General features: G+C 45.0%; 1 protein-coding gene and 1 long non-coding RNA gene across 2 annotated transcripts in view; one reads left to right on the top strand and one right to left on the bottom strand.

The window, feature by feature from the left end:
* The window catches only part of LOC125760008 (uncharacterized), a 230,353-nt gene that overhangs the window by 143,386 nt on the left and 64,655 nt on the right, over positions 1 to 22,312 (top strand). The window lies entirely within an intron of this gene.
* LOC119371838 (forkhead box protein P2) overlaps positions 1 to 22,312 on the bottom strand; it is a 476,643-nt gene that overhangs the window by 398,224 nt on the left and 56,107 nt on the right. Inside the window, exon 2 of the mRNA XM_037642296.2 lies at positions 21,109 to 21,172. The gene's annotated coding sequence lies outside the window, so the exon portion shown is untranslated. The remainder of the gene's footprint in view (positions 1 to 21,108; positions 21,173 to 22,312) is intronic.

Below are 22,312 nucleotides of genomic sequence, written 5' to 3'. Positions count from 1 at the left end.
TCCAAACCACCAATTAATATCCATTTAACGTGACAACGGCTTTAATTACCCTCCTATTCTTTCGGTACGCCGGCTCGTATGGATCGCGCTTTTTTATGAGACAACTCATTTGCTTGTATTTTTTTTTAACGAAAGCAAAAACAGTGGCTGAGAAGGCAACCCTGGCGTTCCTTTTTTGTGCATCTCTTCTCAAGTACTGCATGTTCTGGGCTTTTTTCTTGGAGGCCCCTTTGTTTATTTTTTTTTCCTTCTTCGTTTATCGCATCCAGGCGCCTCCAAATGCCGTACAAGCCGGCAAGAACCAGACGCCATTAGCCATTTTCTGTGTGTGATTATTTCATGCCTTTTTTGTCTACGTGCGGACGTCATTAGCCCGTCCCACAGCTATCTTCTGCCGCGGCCGCAAGAGGGCGTTCCAAACAAGATGCGGGGTTAATTGTTGTCGCTGTTCGACGTTAATGGCATACCTGTTTTCGTGACGCGGTGACACAGCAACTTTACTTTTACTCGCTCGACAGTTATCCTTTTTTTTCTTTTCAGTTCTTTGTTTTTGAGCGGTCATCTCTTGCAGGCACGTGGGCGTTTCGGCGCGAACCTAACCGCTTCATTTTTTTTTAAAGAGGAGAGCAGGACAGATGTCCGAAACGTCTCGGCCACAGAAATCGATGCATAGCTTTGCCTTTAAGGGCCGCGGCTTTTGTCTATACTGGGCAGCTGCTTAGAAAAACTAGTTGCACCAGTATGGATGAAACGCGTTCCAGCTACTTGACGGACGCTTTCGGAGGACACGGCTCGTGGCTGCAGCTGCTACATTTGTCCGTTACGGAAACGGGAAATATCAGACGAAGAATTTGACATTGCGTACAATGCGGGCCGAACGATTAATATTTTTGCCGAATTCTGCGGTCGCGTGCCCACTGCATTCCGACATCGGTGGCTTCTCTCTTTGTACCGATTGGCAGCTCGTTTCGTGGTCGCTAAACGAGCCAAACAGGTTACGGATAAAAGGTATATTCGATTGCTGGATAACCGCGAACGTGTGTTCGAAAGACCGCACGTAACACGTTTGAAAGAAAGGTTTGTTCTGAACGGAGATGTCACGTAGCGGTTGGCATCCGATGTCTGTATCCGCCGGTCTGTATAGGATTAAAGTTTGACAAAATGACAAAGGATTACTAAGCTGGGTCGAATGGAAGTAAAATGTCAATATAACCGAAATAACCGTTAATTCGTAATAGCGAGAGATACGCAAGACTGATGAGGAGCGGGCGAGTGAAATAGATAATGTAGAGAGGTCAACCAGACGCGTGGCCGGTTGGCTATCTACGCTAGGGCAAATGTGCTGCGGAATGTAACGAAAGACATGAAATATGAGAGAGAGAGAGAGAGAGAGAGAGAGAGAGAGAGAGAGAGAGAGAGAGAGAGAGAGCGCTCCAGAGAGAGAGATGAGCGGTGGAGTAATCAGAATTGAAACCACGTGGAATTGACCATGACGCCTGTACCATTCATCACTGAGGGAATACCTTACAATACAAGCTCAAGCTCAGCCCGACCTCACTGCCATATAATAAGTTCGCTCTATCTGTTTTTCTTACAATACAAAGTTGCTTGGTAAACCTGCGAGGCACAGTAGACTCACGGATTGGAACGCGAAAATTTAGGACTTGGCAATGCACGAACTTTGGTTTCCAATGTCTACAGTTCGTGTCATTTCGGAGTATTTTCAGCTCACACACTTACATCAGATCCAATATTACCTTTAGCGGCCGGATTTTCAGCGACATGACCCAGTTACCACGAGCAATTGCTCACATCAGTCGTTATACTAAAAAAAAAAAAACGCGTTTCAATTCGTGAGTACTGTACGCACGAAGCCATGGTCCGAGAATATTAGACGATTCGAAGACCTATTGTAGCACGCAAAGCGCTTGAAACGTACAGGTAAAAAAATATATAAACAAAAGCGTGGTGTTCTGTTTGCTTGTCATCGTCCTCTGCGACAAAGTAGCGCTCTTGGTAGCACCGAAGTATGCGGCTTGAAAACGCGGCAATACGAAATGCTAAGTGCATTAAAGGTTTAGCTGACGTACTACGTCGTAAGAAAGCAGAACGCGCATGGACGGTGCTGATGACCCTGTGGTGCTTACGCGTAATCTAGAAAGTTGTAAAGTCTGCTAGCAGGCACAACGCGAGCTTGCCTCTGAGACGTGTCACGTGCCGTGAAGACATCACACATCACGTTGTACTGACAACGTCTTGAAAAATAAGTGAATGACGAAAGCCGTGGACCATAGGCAGGCCGTTGAGGGAAGAACGTCATCGCTTCGTTTTCATTGTTGCCTTCACTGTGACCCTTTGTTTCTTCTTTAATACGATCAATGCGAAGGGGGAGGCGGGATGCTGGGGTGAGACTACGCCCCCCACCCCCTATTGGTGAGCCCTGCGTACGCCTATGATTGCAGCACTGAGGCGCTGAGTATGTCAAAAAACCGTTCGTGAGTTCTTTCGCCAATAGTAGTGCTTAATAAGAACACAGCGAGGAGAGCTAGCCCGTGAGAGAAGACTAGGTGGCACCACAAATAGTTCCCAACATCTCGTCAAATACAAAAAAAACAAGAAAAAAAAAACGCCGCAAGCAATAACCTTACCCTTTTTACCCAAAATGCACCACCTGATTATTTCGCATTCGCAACCGTCGCGCCGATTCATCCTCACTTTTTTTCACACGAGAAGAAAGTTCGGTTGGGTCCTCGAACAGGCATGATAACACCACTTCGCGCTCTTTGCGAACACTTAACACACGCTGTGCACTACACCTCTCAACGCCGCAACCCTTGCACATCAAAAATGAAAAAATAACGAAATAACGAAAAAAAAGTCAGAAAAATTCACGCCCGAAATATTCACGCAATGTTACAGGACCTAGAATGCGGCACCGCCTTCTGTCTGAACGTGGAAAACCTGTCGGCAGGCGCGCCATCATCATAAAAGTGAGAACCACCACGTACACGAATAGCACCAGCATACGTCTCTCATTGTTCGATGACAGGGGCCAGCGCCCTCACCTGCGAGCTTATAAAAGGAGAGAAAAATGCCGGTTCCGCACCCAAAAAATTTTTCGCCTGGCTACGGAAACGGCATTGTGGATAACGTGGATTCAAAAGGGAGGAGGGTGCGCATAGAGTGCCCCGAGGGAAACGAATGGATGACCAAGAATAAAAAGGTATAAATCCAAAACGTGAGCCGTGAACAAAACGGAAATGATGCGTGGATAGGTAAAAGGTATAGGCAGGTATAGGTGCGTCGTATGCAACGTTTTCGAACAACCCCCGTTGTTATGCCGTTTCTGTCACTGAAAGAGAAAAGCTGTGCAGAAATAAATAAAAAGAAATGTCAGAAAGGGAATGAAGAGAATGGGCGAAAAGCACTTGCGGGTGAGTCGAGATCCGTTGAAATTGGGGAGTTAGGCAGAAAATGGGATGAAAAGGGAAAACTTCCCGTTTTATTATTATGCTTCTTCCCCATTTCAGTCAGCAAATTGTAACAGTTGTCATTATGGATTGCATGTTAATTATGCCCGTGGACAGTGGATGCAACAGAAATAGGGAAATGACATCATAGTCTTAATTCCTTAGCCTGTGCCGCTCCTCATTATTTTGTTATGTAATGAGTAGTACTGGTTGGACATAGGACTAAAATGCGCCGTTATGAGTGCATGTCGATAGTAAATCACAACAACACCTTTTCGCCACAAGATGTCTGAAAAAAAAAAAAAACTTGTTTTTTCTCAACTTGAGCTGACATGTACAAGCGAAGGTGCCGTAGAGATTCTGATTAGAACACCGAATACACTAAAGGACTGGAATAATTAAAAACACAGCTTTTTATGTTTATTGTGAGCAAGGAAGGTGGAGGGGTACGCATTACAAAGGCAGTGCGACCTTTCTAATTTCTTCAGGATTATGATATCGTCAACTTTGTGTGTCTATGAAGATCTGTGATTACTGCGTGCCTCCCTACATCGTACAGTCAGCGGACAGTTCTTGCGTGGCCAACAAATGATATCTCAAATATGTAGCCATCAATTGAAAGCTCATCCACGTTGAGTGTGATTTTTTAGAGGCTCTCATTTGCTTCTTCTAATTCTCTCATTTGAGCAGTGATGTATTTATTTAATTTTGGTGCTCTGACTAGATAGGCTTGAAAACAATGTCTCCCCTATCACCCTGTTCCATTTACGAAACCCTTGAGAAATCTCTTCAGCAACAACAAGATTCTCGTTGCAGAAACCCCCAACGCGTAGAAGCTCACCTCTAGGCGCTGTCCCACGCCATATGAAAACCTGTTCCTGACGAATGTAATATGCGTCGGCTACTAAAGTTGCCAACCTGCCCAGACACAAGCAACGCGGATATACGGACTCCAACGGTTTTCACGAAGCACGTTTGCGAGACTAGTCCTACACAATGCAGTCGCTGAGGGGGACAGTCAAAGCGCAGTACGTTTTCAACTTCGGACAAAAAAGAGCACGATTTTATTTGAAATGCACGATTACAAGCAATGCTATACACAAACGGCCTAACATCGGGCAAGGCGAACTGCTGGACAGGTAGAGAAACTTTCACATGCCTCAGAAAACTAAAAAGAAGTAAGTAGGTATAGGAAGAAACATGACGCAGTCTACAGAAGACGAACAAAAAAAAAATAAGTTGAGGAGGTTATTGTATATTGTGAGGTCAACGCCTAACCGTAGCACAAGCAGCACCAGTTTAGGCAACCTCAGAAGACGGTGTGGTTCCCACGACATTTTCTTCCTTGAGGTTACGTAAAAATTCGAAACGCGGATGAGTCTACCTGAGGACCAAGGGTCTTTCACAAATTCGCCCCAAAACAAACTCTCGACGAATAAAGGAAACACGTGGAGGAGGGGTTTAGAGGCCCGGTTCAAAGGGATACTACAACTCTCGAATCAGCAAAGGGTTTCAGTGACAAAGAGAGAGAGAGAGAGCGAAAACCCATGTCCAACGCCGCTCCCGCAAACAATGTTGGCGTGAGATGGACACAATGTCCGCGAATTCTGCCTCAAGGAAAACCTGTTTTCATCCGAAAAACTGGACAACCGAAGTAAAAGATGGAAAATAACTGTTCAGTAAAGGAAGTAGCGGAAAGAAAGAAAAAAAGAACGCTAGACTCGGTTCGCACGCCCTCTCTCCTGCTTGGGATCCAAGGAAGGGTCAAAGTCGACTACAGAAAATACGCAAACAAAAGCCAGAACGCTGTGTATGTAGCGTAGGCCTGCGGCATGGCCACACCCGTTCGGGACAGCGGTGACACCTATACCTACCTTCCTTCGACACACACGTCCACAAGTTCCCAAGTATGCTGCTCCTATTTCTCTGATCGCAAAATTCCCGCGGATATGCAAAAATGACGCCGCGGTAGCGAAAGGGAAAGCAAGAAAACATTAGCAAATGAAGGCCCGTCCCCTCACTCTCTCCTCTCTTCTTCAATGCGGGCAGCAGGCGCGACAGGGGATTTCGTGTAAACGCGTCATTCACGCCGAAAAAGCCATCTTCCAAGGTGCAGCGCGTCAAAAAACTAGATCTCGCACAGAGACAGTGTCCACAAAAAAAAAGAAGAAATGAGGAAAAGAACGCGACATCGCGTTCCATTCGCACGCCCTGTCGTGCCCCGCCAAGCCTTAAAAAAATACCTGGCGAACAAAAAAAAAAGGGGGGGGGGGGGAGGCCAGGTTCCGACGCGTAGGGATGCAAGGAAGGGCGGCGTCTCGAAGAGTGCGGGTAAGGGGGTAGGGCTCAGAGACTCGTGTACACACCACACCCTGAAGAAAACCCTTTCCATTCAAGCGCGCTTCGCGAATGCAAGGGATCTGTCCACAGAAAAAAAAACACAGGCTTGGGAGAAAAAACAGAGCGTTGGGGGAAAAGAGGGCAAGCGACGAAAGAAGTTGCCCGACGTCGAAACAGGTTCCGCTCGTAAAGAGAAAGCGGCCACGACGCAACCAAACAACAATGGTTCCGGTATTCTACGCCGCATCGTTTCGCAGCGACGCCCGTCTGGAGCCCGAGCCGTCTCTTCCCCATTTCCCTCAACCTGTCCCCAACTCTCTCCCACTCTCCTCGGACGTTTCCCTGACGCCTTCCTTCTCTCCACTCAACTCTCTCTCTCTGACTCTTTCTCGCGATTCCGGCGCACCCTGCTTCCCTTTCCACTGACTGAGTGAGGGGCGCGCGCGCTTTTCGAAACCGAGTTTTGTTCCCCAAAAAACCAGTTTCCGCGGGAACGGACCGCCGCCGCTGTAGTCACAGCATGCTTGCTGCGCCGCTAGTGTTCCCGTTTTCGCGATGCTCCCGTTCGCATTACGTGTTGTTTCTTTTTCTCTTTTATAGCGCGTGTCATCCCGTAGCGGCCGCGCAATCCCACGCAGGACGTGTTTTCTTTTTCGGCCATATACCAAAGGAACGGAGGGTCCCGAAGGTTCACTTCTATTCCTCCCCTTTTTCTCCTCATTTCTTCCCCAATTTTTATTTTCCACGCGAAACCTCGTTGCTGCCTGCCTCCCGCGGTGCGTTTCCCACGAAAGGTGAAGAGGACACACCTCGTTTACCTCGTTCGGGCTTCCGAAAAAACCTGCTTCCTCCTTTTCATTACGAATAAAAAAAGGAAAAGTTCAGCGTCGAGAGGACGGGAAATATAATGAATGCAAACATTGCCTGCATAGCGACGCATCGGTGAGAACAGGAGGATAGCGTCCGTGCCGTCCGGCCGGGCGTGTGAAATTCCGGCAGTTTCCTGCCTTTATCATTTTGTTTCTTTTATTCCCTCGCGGAACAGCTGTTGACGAAATGTTGAATTCACGCTGTAGATGACGCCGAGCGATCCGCTGACGAGATAGCTGATGCATGCAGCGTAGTACTATTACAAGCGATCATTTGAAAAAGGCACTTATCCTTAGTATTCGCCTGCGTGGTAATCTTCGTCATCGATGTGAAGTTCTCTTTTTTTAAAACATTGCGTATTATCGAGCGTACCTGAGCAGCTGCACGTTGAGTAACCTTTCTTTTATATGACTTTGTTGTTCAAGAGGACTAAATATAGGGCTGTACTTTGCCTTTTCGAAATAAATAAATAAATAAATAAATAAATAAATAAATAAATAAATAAATAAATAAACAAAATAAATAAATAAATAAATAAATAAATAAATAAATAAATAAATAAGGGCGACAAATCTGGAACAGGATACAAGTGCGCGCATTGTGCGTTCCTTGTAGCTTGGTCCAAGTTATATTCGTTTTTTTGTTTTGTTTTGTTTTTTGTACAGTCGAGTATTAACCATTTACATGCTAATTTGAGGCAGTGCCGAGTACCCTACTTGAAAAGCTTTTTCGAACTAATGTGATTTTAATCCGCGTATGTTGCATTCCTGCGAAAAGGTAAAAAACTGCTTTTAAACAACTTCGCATTACGCGCTTAGCGCCCTTGTTAACTGTGTAGCTAAACATGTTATTCATTCTAAAAGACAGGGCGTGCAAACACGGACGCAAGAAGCAAGTCAAGACACCACAAACGCCGAGTAACCACTGCAAAGGCACACAACGGCGGAAAAGAAAGAAGGCACGAAAACTTATCTGCGCATGACCAGGCAATAGGCGAACCTATCAATCCGGCACGCGTGAAATCCGGCACAATCCGTGAAAGATAACTGTTAGGGCATTTGATTTCATCTTTATGCAAGTAAATCGACGGTTGGCTCATGCATGCGCTACCACTATTATCGTTATGCCATGCCTCAATCATTAGACGCGTTTCTTCATTCCTGCGCCGGTGCAGCACTGCGCATTCATCGAATTTTGGCGTGCACTTACACTCTCGAAAATGTAAAGAATTGTTAGAAGGTGAGCCTCCGGTTAGCGACCTCTTACGTTCCGATAATCTCTGGTTACAACAGCGGCCCGTCTGTCCTACCTATTGAAGCGGCCGCTGTACGACAATGAGTAAATTTGGTTGGTGTGTTTTACGAAACAAATGTCGGTCCGCTTCTTGTATATTACTCGCTCATTTTTCCTCTGCAGAGCGGCACAAATCTTACCTAGCTTATTAGCAGCCGTAAAAACAACATTAAAATTTCAGAATGAATACAAACTAGATCAGCTCTTTGTTATTCTAAAAATGTTATATCAGTTTTCTTTTATTTCTGGCGTATTTACCAAGCATTACCTGCGCTTCTACCACGCATTATTACATCGGTTAAACTGACTCGACCCTCCACCGACATGGCGCCTGTATAGGGCCTTTTTCCGAACAAATTTCAAGCACTGGCGTCGCTCTGTTGTCGGATACTTGACTGCCACGCGGAGTGCGTGGCCATGATTCCGGCTCGAACCCCGTGTTTCGTGTTTCTCCGCGTGCGTGATTGCCAAGACGGACACCGGCAGTGGCGTACAACATCACCACCAAAATCAGCTGCTGTTGTTATTTCTTAGCAGTTTGTGCTGTCAAAAATGAAGTTGTGGTGCCTCTAAACATCGACCAACTGGGGATTATCAGATTACACGAACCACGGTTTCGAAGTGGACTACCGTACACACATTTAGTTTATAATTTTAGCAAAAATAAAGACTCCCGAACGCGTAAAGCACCCGAAAACCGGAATCCCTTCTATTCAAAAGTGGAGGGGCGAGACTCAAAACAGCACCAACCAAGCATCCGCGCCCGGGGTCCGAAATCGGCGGGCACATAGCGCGATGACCCAGCAACAATAGGCTTCGACGTATATATTTATAACGTTACGCGCTTTGGCGCCTATGAGACACTGCTCTTCTCAGTCAATAACAAAAGAGAGGGGCAATATTAGGGTGAATACAACAGCGCCGATAGAAAAGAAGGAGAGCGAAACAACAACAAGGTTGTCCAGCAAGTCGAAAACCGGTCGGGAGCACGCAGATCATAACGGTTCCTTACCGGTGGCGTAGTCTTGTTGATATTTACAGAGTTCGTCCGCCTTCTCCCATAATACTAACGTCAGGGGCGGAACCTTTTCTTTGTTAAGTGTCGGCAATGAGTTCGCCTAAACAAAGTCGAACCCTCCAAACAGGGACCAAAAATAGCTTCCGCGAAGCGGCAGCTGCCGGTTTCGCTTTTGTTTGGCGGGATATTAACTGTCGCATCATGTCGGTGGGCTGCGCGCTGAAAGAGCTAAAAGAAGACGGCAACTCAATATTTCAGTAAAAACCGGTTGCCCGATGAATGAAGCAGGAACGTGGAAAGAGAGCTGGCCCTAAATGGTTTAAGTGGTTCCGATATTATCGAACGTGTAAATAAGGAATAAACAAAATGCTGAGTGCACGGTCACGTGACAAGACGCGTAAGAATAAGCTATAAATGATGTGTATCAATGGTTGTCGAGCTGTACACGGAGCGTTGCAGCAGCTGCACCGAAAAAGACAATTTTCGTGCACGTAAAACGTTCTCCTTGTATCCTTCTCTCTCTCTTTCATTTTTCTTCTTTTACACGTGAGCTCTCACACTTATGAGATAGGTGGCTAGGGGAGCCAAATGCTTCTATAGAACGTTGCAATAGCAATGAGGATATATCAGCTCGCACTAAGCCTTGGATTTAATGTGGCGCCTCCAAAACAGTACTTCCAGCTGTTTCAGAGCCCACTGAAAGACCACTACTGCATTTCAGACGTACGGCTCTGACGTAAGTTCTAACGTATCAGATCTCCAGCTTTTCGTAGGATTTCAGGCGAGAAAAAAAAAGAATGTTCTTTGTCTGACTTCACATTGCAAACTGGTTGATCAATATAGCAACAAGCTATTCTAATAGGCCACATAAAATCAACTGCGTAAGTTGATAGTCGCCCGTTCGACTACGTCAGCCTGAGCCTCCTTTCACTCTGATAGTTAAGAAGACAGTAAACTATTAGGAGACAGTTACACTAATTGATGTTATTAAAGGCAGCGCTTGTCCAGTGTGTCCGCTTTTAGTTGCCGTGTTTTTTCACGCTTTTTATCATCAGTATAAGCAACCAACGAGCCCAGTCAGCTACCTTACTCTATTGAAGGTTAGGCCTCGAAAGATTCGCAACTTTCATGTCGTTACGCGCATCTTGGTTTCTTCATTTGCCCGCGCACTTATCTGCGGGCTACCAAGTTCTAGGTCTGTAGACATTCTGCAGAAAGGTTCCCCTAATTGGTTTCAGTTAGCCATTCCTCAAGCGTTACGGCGATCACGCTTAAATTGCCACAACTGTTTTTAGGAGGATACCCGCGACAGAATGTGTGCATTACATAATTTATTGCTAATCTATCCAGCAATGCGACGTTCTTCAACACGCTAACCTGTAGCGGAGCCTAATGAGGCGTCAGCAAAACAATACCACATAAACGTGCGAACACGTAAGTTTTATCTATTACATGTGCAGTTAGTATGCATTACTCTGTTCAAAGCAGTGTCAGAATACGTCTGGTTCTGAGGAACAAACTTAACAGAAGGCGCTGGGATAGCGTGGTTGCGGTGTTAACCATGATATAAGATAGAGATATTGTCCTTACCAATCGACGATGGCCTTACGTGAGACCCTCAGTTTTCTCTGAAGCGAGCTTGATTCGATGTTATCGGGATTCCTTGCAGAGTTCAGACGTGGTGCACAGTCTACAGACAAACGAATTTCCTCTGGCAATACGTAAATCGCCTAAGCCACATTCAGCGAAGTGTACGGGCAGCAAAGCGCTGCTATGCACAATGCAAACACGACACGTTGCAGAGAGGATGCGTCTGCATGCACAACAAAACGAGCCGACGGCGCTTGCTGGCCAGCGAAAAAATAAAAAAAAGCTGCACATGGATGCGAACAGTAAATAACAACAGGTGATGGCGAAACGACAAAGGGGCGAGCAGCGGCAGCACAAAAACGCAGAAAACTAAGAACCATTAAAAACAAAACGCTCGGAACTATCGCGCATAAGAAGCACGTATGTTTTACAGTTGGCTTCAAAATCAAAGCAGATTTGACCAGATGTTCAAGAACAGGAAAAAGAACGGAATACAATGCTAGTCAACATAACCTGACTCGAAGCGAAAAAAACAGGTGTTCGTAAAGTGTTGTTTCGTTATATATCTTTCGCTAGTCTGCTTGGAAAGCTTAGGTCACGTTTGTGCATCTTATTATTTTTTATTTTGGTAACGTTTGCAGAAATGGCTATATAGGTCAAAGACATCATCCGAGAAAAGAAGCGAAGAAAGAGCGCTGCTGCTTTGGAATATACACTGCGTCGTCCAGAAGTCTTCGTAGACAATGACCGCTACGAAGTGGTTGAGATGTGGTATACGTTGCGGGAGTTTTCGCTAGATATATATTAAATATACAGTAGCGCCCCAGTTTGCGTAATGGTTAAACGTCCATATCGACAGCAGTGATGTGACTATATCTCTCTTCATCTTATTCTGCCTGGTTATTTCCGCATTTCATTTAAACGCAGTAATTAACATTCCCTGTGTCCTACTTTATTTTCTGCCTATTCACATTTTTTCTGACTACTAACAAGAAAAGCGCCGGGTGCACTTGTAGAGATGACAGCATGTACAGACAGCGACGTTGATCAAGAAATGTGCACCACTGCACGTAGCGCTGTTAGCCCTACGTGCGATGTCAATAATCCTAGACCGTGATGCTGTTTCACATATGAAAACTAACCTGCACTGTTATAAATACATATAATCACTTGATTATGACATTCGGCAGAGTTGGTATCATTTCAGTCCTGATAAGCGGCGATTTACGCAGTTTGATCGTTTCTTCGTTATGATGCAAAAATTACGTCCCAATAAGCGAAATAAATCTCGCAGCGGTGATTTGCTTTAGTTCCGAAGAAGCCTCCACTGCATCATGCACCGCAAGGTGAAACGCATCTGCTGTATGCCTCATGTCGGTCTTGTTCGAATCCCTTAATCACTTTTCATCAGGGTAGGGTAGCAGACCGGATGCGCACCTGGTCGACATCCTTGCTTCTTCTTCCTTCGCTCTTCCTCGTCCTCCTCCTTGTTCTCATGTTCTTCCGTGTACAAGCTTTGCGGCGACTTCATAGTTTAACGATTAGGCCATTCGCTACAGTATATAGATGGCTTGCGTTGACGTCACTGAAACCGCTATGTTGGAGTACCATGGCATGGAGGGACGCGAAGTTTGTGATATCGCGTTAACGTTATCAGCAGTCCGACGCCGTCATACGGCATGCTTCATTCGGCCTAGTCTATGTCGTTTTAGTTTTAGTGCCGATAAGCAATCCTCGTTTTCACGTTAAAGCAGGTTAACCTCAACGTGACGACGTTGCCTTTAGGTCATCATAGCCGCCATGTTAAACTTCCAGTAATTTAACAAGCTGCGATCATGACGTCATTCGCAAGATATCAATATACAATGGTATGCTTCCGCATTCGTAGTATCTCGTTTGTCTCAATCCGTACCAGCCTCGAAGTGGACAACGGTGCTTATAATAGGCAGAAGAAAATAACACACACTAAAAAAACCTGTTGTCCGTTCTGGAGGTTATTCGAATAATGTATTCAAAAACAAGGCGCCACCGCAAGCGACAATAGAATAGCGGCGAAGGCGATGTATTACAGAACACATCCGGGGCATTCAGGAACGAGAACACGTAACAGGCCTGGTTTGCCTTGCCTGTCTCCGGCCCGACGCCAGACATTGTAAACAAGTCGGCCGGCTACACTATATGCTCGCATCTGTTGTCAGAGGCTTTGATGCGTTGCACCTGCTTTCTGGAAAACGAGTCTTTAAAAAATATATATAGTAACGGCGCCTTAAGAAAAATATGAGAAAGAGACACCCAGGAAAAGATTGAGCACAAGGTTATAGCTTGTATGCTGTAGCTAGCCGAAAGGGCTGGCTGTGTTCGACAAAACGTGGCCGACTGTAACGGAGTGCGAAAACATTGCAGACAGGATAAAAAAGAAGGAGAAAGAAAGAAACAAGGACGTCAGGTTATGTCTATTCACTAAACTAGAAGGCTTGTTTTTCAAAAGGTCGAAGCAAAGACGACAGGCTTTCGAAAGCTGTTTTCGCTCATTTTGCAAAGGCTTGTCTTTTTGTGCGATGCGACGCAACGCAGCGCTTTCTCTGTTTATATCAGGCTCCTTGCTTACGGCGTTATAAAGTCTTGGGGCAGAAGCGCTTTGAAGAAAGAAATCGTGTAGGCGCAATTGCTTCTGCACAGCAAACTAAAAAAAGAAAGAAAAAAGAAGGAATAGATACGAAACAGCTCGCAATTAGCCGTTGGCTAGGGAACGAGATGCTCGTGCACACTTATGCATAATTTCCTAGCTTAAAGGCTATTGGTTGCAGTGATGATGATGACTACAGGCTACGACGTTGCGCTGCTTAGCTCGAGGACACGGGTTCGATTTCCGGCCACGTAACGCAATGCAAGAAATGTTCCTGTGCTTAGGTTAACGTCAAAGAAACCGAGCTGATCGAGAATTGTTCCGGACTCCGCCACCATGGCGTGTTTAAACGTACCTACAGCGGTTTCCACGTAAGCCCAGAATTTTATTCAACATCAGAACACAACTGTCGTATTCACACTCTAACCTTATTCTGATTCAGCAAACCAAGACCTTACTCGTCCTGCAAAGAGTTTCGTTAAGTATTAAACTCGGGAACATAGGTTGGCAAACTCACTCATGAGTCGACTCACTCAGACTCAAACTCAGATCGGGCCGTGAGTCTGAGTCTGAGTGAGTCCGCGTGAATAATATTTTGGTGAGTTCGAGTCCGAGTGAGTCCACTTGAAGAAAATCTTAGTGAGTCCGAGTCCGAGTGAGTCCCGTTGAGGAAAATATTGATGATCGAGTCTGAGTCCGAGTGAGCCCAAAGCGCGAAATATATATCTTGAGAGAGTCCGAGGGAGCTCCACCTTTTGTTGCCGACTTATGGTCCTATGCACTTACTTACCTTCAGCATTACTAACAGCCTCATATCGGCTTATGTTTATACTCAAGTATATTTCACATATATCAGCACACTAGCATTCATGCGCTACCTCAATATTTATTGATCAGAGGCGTGAGTTAGGAGGAGGGGTGCCATGACCTTCGCCCGCAAACTCTTTCATGGGAAGTTCTTGATATAAATATATTGTGTGAGTCACGTATTTCATAAAAATGTCCCTACTGGATTGATCTATGATAATGATGACATATATGATATATGATGACAATTCGTATTTGAAGGTACAAGGTCAAAAGGCGTATCCTAGAGTACCGATTATGTGAGATATTGGCATTAAAGAGGATTGACACCAAGATTGAAAAAGCTAATTTTACACCAAAGGACTCATGAGTCAACTCACTCAGGCTCACTCAGACTCAGGTGAAGCCGTGAGTCTGAGTCTGAGTGAGTCTGCCTGAGTAAGATACTGGTGAGTTTGAGTCTGAGTGAGTTCGGTTAAGAAAAAGTTTAGTGAGTCTGACGGTCGGAGTGAGTCCGGTTGAGGAAAATTTTGGTGAGTCTGAGTCCGAGTGAGCCCTCAGAGCAAAATCACTTGAGTGAGCCTGAGTGAGCTCCAATTTTTCTGCCGAACTATGCTCGGGAAGGACCTCATGATAATTGTGCGCCGATTTGCTACTTAATTTTTTGTAATAATGCACTTAATTGCACTTAATTTGCACCTAATTGGTGCATTTAATTGTTTGTAATATTCGCACCTACAAATAGCAACAGTTCGATGCGAAATCGCATTCGAATAGGATATCATTCGATTCTATACTGGATATTTTCGATCATTCGCACAATCCTAAAAAAATGCCAGCACCGCTGCTCGCACGATATGAGGTCGCGAATGCGAAATCAGTTCTTTTTTTTTTTTAGTACATTCAAGTTTGCTTTCTTTAAAATAAGAGACCAGCTAAAATCGATGTTTCGGCACATATTTCAAGCTCCGATATTCCAGAGACGTTGAATGGAAAAGGTTGAGCATTACAGCTCTAACGTGTTCGTACTTTGACAAGAATAACAAGAAAAAAAATGCATTATAGGTATAACGCGTCAGAAACGGGCCATCATTATGAGGCAAGCCGTGGCGATTTAACAAGTCCAATATATATAGTGGGAAAATTTTCAAATTGCGGCAAGGAGGCCGGAAAAATTACGGCATATCACAGTAGTTTGTTTCGTGCCTCACACGATAAAATTTTGTGCATCCTTCTTCATTTTTAAAAGTTTGAGGCCCGTGTACCTAGATTTAGATGGACGTTAAAGAACCCCAGGTGGTCGAAATTTCCGGAGCCATCCACTACGGTATCCCTCATAATCATATCCTGGTTTTGGGACGTTAAACCTCAGATAATATTATCATATTATTGTTATTATCATTTTTAAAATAAATCGATGATTACGACCTTATGACTCCATCGTCAGTCTGTGGAAGATTCGAAGAAATTCCACAAACGTTATCTGATGAATTTCGCGCGCCTTCTAAATTATGATTATGGCTGTGACAGCACGAAATTCACGCTGGTGTCGATAAATTGAGCTTTGTTTCGCATGTGCGGCCTAGATCGGAGTGCAACGAGTGCACGTAAGAGCTCTATTTACAGTGCTTCTGAAAATGGGCTCTTTGTTTTCTGCATCGTAACGCTCTTACAAGCCCGACAATTCTAATAATGTATTTGAAGTTCGTTGTTTTGCGTTGAGCTTTAGAGAACGTGAACACAATAGCGTACAGAATGCGCGGAATGCACGTTTCTCGGTAAAAGTTAACTGCACAATCCAAATTGGTCATTAAATCCCAATAAATTTTGAATATTTAACTTCCCTGTGGCGGAAAGACCACGCCACACAACTCTTGAAATTGTTTAGTCGAGTGTCGAAAAACGGTGGAGTGCTCCTAAGTCTTCTATTTGGTTGCATAAAATGGTCCACTTAGATTGAGTTCAATTAAAGAGTCGTACTTATAGCACGGCCGGAAGTGCTGGGTTTAACCCGAATTACACAATTTTCACAGGCGTATTATTACCCAAAATGGGTTTATAGATACAGCTTCCACATGCGCACAAATAACTGTAATATATTTAAATAAAGAGAAATCGAACTAATATATATTTCAAATCCGGTGCTAATGCCAACATTCCTGCTTAAGTGCTGACGTACTGTGAGAATTGACGGCGTTCCCGATATGCTCTGAAATATTTAATAGTTAACAAAACTATAGCTTTGATAATCACGCTTCTGAGGGCTAGGAACGCACACTTCCTGACGTCAACTTATCTCGATCGGCCGTCGATAAATTCCTAATTTTAACCGCGGCACACTTTTCTCTTGAAACACGAAAGACCAACAAACAAGCAAACGAGGAGGACAAACAAACAAACAAAGAGGAGGTGGTCCTCAGATGACGCGTCTGGCACTCACGAACGCTATAGCACGTTCTTGCAGTATAAAGAGGACGTCACGTGACCCACCTGAAGCGACTGCCACCAATCGGCGAACAACCTGCGGCATGGTAGAAGTCCCGTGAGGAACACACGCGCTGTCCGTTAGTCGAGTCACAGTTCTGGCGTCCAGTAACACACGGGAAATCATAGTCACACTTAGTCCTTGGTTTAGAAACAACTTTCGATATCGCGCAGTAAAGTCCGGCTTCGTAAACAGAGGATAAGTCACCAGCGCGCTTCATTTTTACTCGTTAATTACGGCAGGAGGGCCTCACGGTTTCTGGCGTTAATTGAGTCGACGAAGCTACGGGACGATCTTTTCTTCACCTTAGAGCGACGCATCGTCGAACTGCCGCGCGGTTCACAAGACACGCGGAAAATGAGCATTTTATCGATGCTGATTTACTGTGCCCGACTGCATTTGACTAATAGGCAGATAGATTAATGATCCGTGCGTTTTAGTGGCAACACTGGTCCTGTACATAATGCCCGGGACGATCACCTCGACTTGTGCGTCAAATTAAAGGAGTCGAAATGCGTTTGCCGCATGAAGAGTGGCTTCTCGGAATAGATTTCGCGCTTAATCGTCGGTGTCTATAGAGCGTAGGGTGACGCACTTTGCGGAGAACGCGTAAGGCGCACAACCGAGACATTCTGCAGTCATTTCTTCGGAGCACAGTGTCAGACGCGGAAGCCGCAACACAACAGAACCAAACGCTGCACACGAAAGTCCCATTGCAGACCAAAGTGTGTACCTTGGCACTTGTGACATGGTCGAGCCGTGTGACTTTAGGCGTCCGTCCCCGTCGTGATGTTGGTCAACCTTTCCGTGATGTCGCGGTCACCGTCACCGATGTTTCATTCACTTCGTCGAACAATAAGCCACAAAACGAGAGATCATCAGTTCCCGCAGGGAGTCTTCAAGTAGACAGGTGAATTCACAGATGTTTGCGAAGATGGAAAGACCATAGGGTGGTGCAGGAGCGTAGGGTGGCGAACGAAGCGTGGACATTCAGTCGTAGGACGTCAACGAAGCGCACTTCGCGTACGCCGCCACTTGACTGCGCGACGGCGGCAGTCCCGAATTGTTGTTGCCTCCCGAATTCCGGGAGAAAGAGAGAGAGAAGGGTTGCAATAAGAGCAGCTATAGGGGCGAGAGAAGGGTAAACCGTGGATAAATGCAGGGGCTATAAGATCGCCTCCTTGCTCCTTTCCCTACAGAAACCTTTCTTTCCCCACGCCCTTTCGATTTTGCTCGGGCCTCTTTCTTTCTTTTTCTCAGAGTGAGACGCTACATCTTAAGACGTGAGCTCGGGACAAGTTATATTACTTCTGTCAGGTGAGACTCAACCACCTCTCCCCCCACCCTCTTGTGTTGCGAGGAATGGTTGAAATGTTTCCCATTGCACCTCTCTTAGCCCCGCCTTCCCCATTTCTTTCTTTCTTTCTTTCTTTCTTTCTTTCTTTCTTTCTTTCTTTCTTTCTTTCTTTCTTTCTTTCTTTCTTTCTTTCTTTCTTTCTTTCTTTCTTTCTTTCTTTCTTTCTTTCTTTCTTTCTTTCTTTCTTTCTTTCTTTCTTTCTTTCTTTCTTTCTTTAAACCTTTTATCCGGGACAGTATTCCGTTGCCACTTTCCTTTCCGTTCATTTATTTTATATTTTAAAGCGCACTCAAGCTTTTTATACCGTTCTATTTATACCTTCGCCGTGCTCACCCCTTTTGCCTCCCGATTTTGTCTGAACCGTGACGTCACGGCTGAACGGTTCGCTACTCGGACGTTTCCCTCGGCGTTCTTTTGTTTTCAGTCGCGTACTCATTACTCCGTGAGCTCTCTCTCTCTCTCTTTCTCGCTGACTTTTAATCAGCTTTTCTCTTTATCGCTGCACTGGCGTTTGACACCGAGAGAGACAAACGACTGCTAGAGCACGGCAAAGAAGAATGACAGGTTCAGGACGCACCGTAGCGAGGCAGGCTTCGCCATCAAAAAGCGTTCACACCTTTTAGTATGCGAAGTGGGATGCTACACCCCCATCGGTGTTTTTTTATAGATATTAACTCCCTTACGCGGAAATTTCCGGATAACCTTGGCAACTGTGCCGCGGTACAGTCCGCGTGGTGTTGGGCACATGGGTACATGTTTTAACGGTCATGTATTCCTGTGGAGTTTCGTGAGAGCGTTTTATACGCTTCGCCAGCAGACCCGCATTAATAATGTACTCCTGGTTAGTATACAAGCCTTGGAAAGTACATTTTTCTGATTGGTTGCCCAGCGTCAACAAAATTTTACGTGCTCGGCACGTCCACCAGTGTCAGTGGCCCCTCGAAATATGGGAGGCGCCTCCGATTAGGCGCTGGTAGCAACCATGGGCGGTGGCAGCATGGACCGCTTGCGTGTTAGCAAGAACGGTGGATGTTATGATTGTGTGTAGCTGTACACAGCGGTCATATCAGAACGAGCAGAGAGGGAGGAGCCATTTTCGAGCGCTAGTAATACTAGTTAATGCTATTTACTATATGTAACGAAAACGTCATGGATTGTAACGTAATTTAAACGGCAATACACGCACACATTGACATAACTAAGGAAACAAGAAGTTATCTATAATGTTCTAGACAGAGTGATAACTGCTTGAGAGATCACAGTCCCGACTGCAGCAGGCAAGGCAGTCGATGTCTTTTCAGGCTTTTACAGTGGCCTAACGGCGGTCAGTGAATACACGCAAAACCTCGTTTCACGTAGGTTCTTCTAAGTGGAAAATATTTGCATAACTGTTCCTATTCCATTTTTTTCCCATATCATTTTAGTTTAGCTTGCTAAACTGAACACTTGGGGATGAACGCATCTTTTCCCGCGGGCTTTCACTGCTTCTGCCAGGGTTCGGGTCGATGTTATCGCGTATGTCCTTAACGTTGTTCAACGCAAGTACCCCAAAGCAGAACGTGTCTGCTAAAGCGTTCAACTTAGTCAGTCGAACTATTACGAAAAGTGTACAAGCCCCGAGCAAAATGTTCAAGACAAAGGTCAATTTCAGTTTCGTCTCTGCCCAGCTCATTAAGTATAACCATCGCATAACATCACTGTACTCTTATTTCCTTCAATAACCTTCATTGAGGCATTACACAAGGAGCGGGGTTTTACAAATGTGAACATTTTATAATTAGTGGCTAATCGTAGTCAAAGAACAGTACACTAGTACTAGTACTCAGCTTTTCAGCCGTAGCATAACAACCGTCTTAAGTATAACATCACGCACCTTCATTGTTAAAATTTTATACATTGAGGTTCATCGTCAGAATTGGCTTTGTCCAGTGCAATAATTATAGCCAAGTCAGTATAATCATCATATAACATCAGTGCATTAATTATAACATCACACATCTCAGTGACTTGTTCAAGCGGTCATTTATTTAGATTTATCACTCGGCCCCAGTGCCGAGCAGATACACGCTGCAGCAACAGTATCGACGGTCGCGAAACGCCAAGGTTATCTCCCCCACTTGAGCACGTGCCTTGGATGCGTCGCCTAAATATGTGTTAAGCTGTACAAAGCGCAAAGCACGGCGAACACTATAGGAAGGACAGTGTTGCGCGACAGTGAATAGGCGATAGATAAACAACACGTGACGAAAGCTATCGGTATGAAAGATAAGTAGGTTGCAACTTTGGACTTCAGGGACAGTTGACAGCATAATGGAAAGGTGGTTCAAGTCGGCGATCGTACAGACAAAACTCTTATCTAAGCCAATACTTCATAGCGACACTTGAAACATCTCGGCGAAATCGCGACAGTGCGGCACACGTGGATTTTATCAATTCTCGGAAGAAACAAGTGGGTTTCTATGGTGACAGTGATGGTGCATGCAGCACTGATCGAGCGTATGTTCTCAGCACGTATCTCAGTGCATATGGGCGCTATGCATTCGGCTGGTCGTCCTGAGGGGAAGTACAAGTGCGGAAAAAGCAGTGCTGTCGCCCCACTGAGCTTATCACACAACAGAACATAGAAAGGACGAACAGTGTGTCATTGGGACTGCCGCTATAGGCGGTATATCAAGAACCCGGAGTGGTAGTTTCCGCATTAGGTGCAAAGCCAAGCTCAAATGAGATACTGCACAGCGGAGCTTCAAAAATTCGCGGTATAAAAAATTCGGAGCTTTCATAATGTGTTTTTTTTTTTATTGCCCCGAAATTTTTTCGTGCAGTGCTTCTTTACAGACACGTATGATTCGAGAACGTCCATGTTTGATACGATCGGCGTATATGAAAAATTGATTCGCACCAAAATGGAGGATTGAATTATTACGATACGATCTTCGACGACTTAATTGCTGCAGTTTGGGACCTGCAAACGTAACAACACTATTTGGAGATGATCACCGATTTATTAATGCAGCGTTTTTTTTTTTTTTTTTGCGCAAGGGCCAAAAATTACGACCAAGAAGCGCTAAGCACCTGGCGTGGGCAAATTATGTGCGCCCAGTGTGAACAAAATAATTAATTCGCTAAGATTTATATTAGAAAAGCATTACTGTACGATAAGTAATGTTACTTTTTTTTGTTTCTTTTCATTTTCTTCACATCAGTCTAGAACGTATTGCACAACAGCCAGAAAATAATTAATGCTGGGCTCACCTTCTTACGTCAGCGATGCAAAGGGCCAGTCCTCAGCCATTGCGAAGCTCTGGGTGGCGTTTCACTGAGAAAGAAAGAAAGAAAGAAAGAAAGAGAGATAAATATTCAAGACCGAGGAAAACTCGTTGTGCACTGTATTACTTCACCTGTAAGTTTGTTTGAAAGGGCATGCAAGACCGTTCACACGTTAATTGCTGGCACGTAATGCAATCGGCCAGTCAAGCAAATCATTACCAGTAATATTAGTCACACACAGTGAAATACCATGTGCGCGCTGCCTATCAGATGCGTAGCCAGAAATTTTATCGGGGGGGGGGGGGGGGGGGGGGGGCGGTCCAACTATATGTATGTTCGTGCGTGGGTTTGTATGTGTGTGTGTATATATACGCACGCAAAATTGAAAACTTCCGAAGGGGGAGGGTTGAACCCCCCCCCCCAACCCCCCGCCCCCCTTGGCTACGCCTCTGCTGCCTATAGGCGGCGCTAACACGGGACTACAAGTTTGACTCGTTCAATCAATCAATCAATCAATCAATCAATCAATCAATCAATCAATCAATCAATCAATCAATCAATCAATCAATCAATCAATCAATCAATCAATGTTTATAAGCGACAGAGCGCCTTTCATGGATGAAATAGGAATAGATGCGCACTCTTTCTTGGAGGCAATGCGAATTTGCTAAGAATCACCCAACGAACGATTCTGGCTATTATTTGCATACCTTCTTCCCGATTACTAACTGAAAGAGCGAAATAATAATAATATAAAAAACTGGCCAGCCATTCCATTCTGTGAAGGTTGATGACCAGCGAAGCTGTTTAGAGCAGGACACAGAGGTGACAGACATCTTCGAATCGTAACCGATCGCGCACCCTCTAACTAAATGCGAAATGTCTGCCCAAACAGACCCTTTTGAATTTAGCGTATGCTACTTTAAAGTTTTACATTTGAGCAGCATGCGTCTTTTTGCCGCGACATGCGTCGTCCTGACTGGCTAGCCGTATCCGCTTGGCGTTTCGTGCACGATATTTAATTGGCGTTCGCCGCCGGGGTGTGTTCCGTTCTTCATTTTTAGTAAACCATGGGGTGAGTAGTGGGGTTTGCGCAATTTGTGCAGCGCATACGTGCCCTGCAGGTTTTTGCACATAAACAAACGGACAAATCCCTTAGCCATATAAAGCTTCGCTATAAAAATAAAAA

This window comes from Rhipicephalus sanguineus, chromosome 10 (genome assembly GCF_013339695.2).
Source record: "Rhipicephalus sanguineus isolate Rsan-2018 chromosome 10, BIME_Rsan_1.4, whole genome shotgun sequence".
Taxonomy (NCBI): Eukaryota; Metazoa; Arthropoda; class Arachnida; order Ixodida; family Ixodidae; genus Rhipicephalus; species Rhipicephalus sanguineus.
Note: the sequence above shows the minus strand (reverse complement) of the source record. Positions and strands in the feature narration are given on the sequence as shown.